The sequence below is a fragment of the Octodon degus genome, unplaced genomic scaffold (assembly GCF_000260255.1).
Source record: "Octodon degus isolate 3935 unplaced genomic scaffold, OctDeg1.0 scaffold00015, whole genome shotgun sequence".
Lineage (NCBI taxonomy): Eukaryota > Metazoa > Chordata > Mammalia > Rodentia > Octodontidae > Octodon > Octodon degus.
Window position 1 is genome coordinate 3,224,893 of NW_004524591.1, and position 815 is coordinate 3,225,707.

The window sequence follows — 815 nt, forward strand, 5'->3', positions numbered from 1 at the left end:
ATTCATAGCGATTCTCCTGTTTTCAGACCCCAAGTGCTGGGATTACAGGCATGCACCACAATGCCCGGACTCTGGCTTGCTCAGCCTGCCCTGGGGGCAGGGATGGCACAGCATGTGGTGCCAGGGATTGAACCATTGTCCCTGCGCTTGCCTAAGCTTGCCTAAGCACACACTTTAGCCCGCTGAGTTGTCTTGCCAGCTTCAAAGCTAATTGCTTAGTATGGGCAAATGTACTGTGTTGTCAACATTCAGGAAAGTGAAATGAAAGGGAAATGGTTGCTGTCTCTCATACAACTTTTCGTCTCCTCAAAAACTTTTCTGAGGTGAAGTTTATTATAAAACAAATACAACTGCAATGCACTCAACCTTCCCTTCCCTGACCTACTGCTAGCATTCAGCTGCAGTCAAAATTACCTGGGAAACAATAACATAGTTAAAATATTTGCTTAAAATTAGCAAATAAAGGGTTAAAATCTCTAAAGTTTTGCAGGGTAAGAAAGATTTCTGTAACTAATCATCTCAACTTTTCACATTTTTTCTTCTGCTTAGTTTAGTTATTTTTGTCCTTTTATGCTTTTGTCTGTTTAATTTTTTTAAAAAATTAATTTTCTTGAGAAAGAAATAGCAATGAGACAGTTTCAAAACAGGTTAATAGGACAGTTACAATAACTAATACATTGCATGTTGTTGTCTTCATAGTAGTTATTCATAGTATAAGATGCAGACATGAGGGCTGGCCAAACACTATTAGTGCAAATCTTTCCTCTCACTGAAGTAAGGGAAAGTAGCTGTATATCTATCATAACTACTTTGTA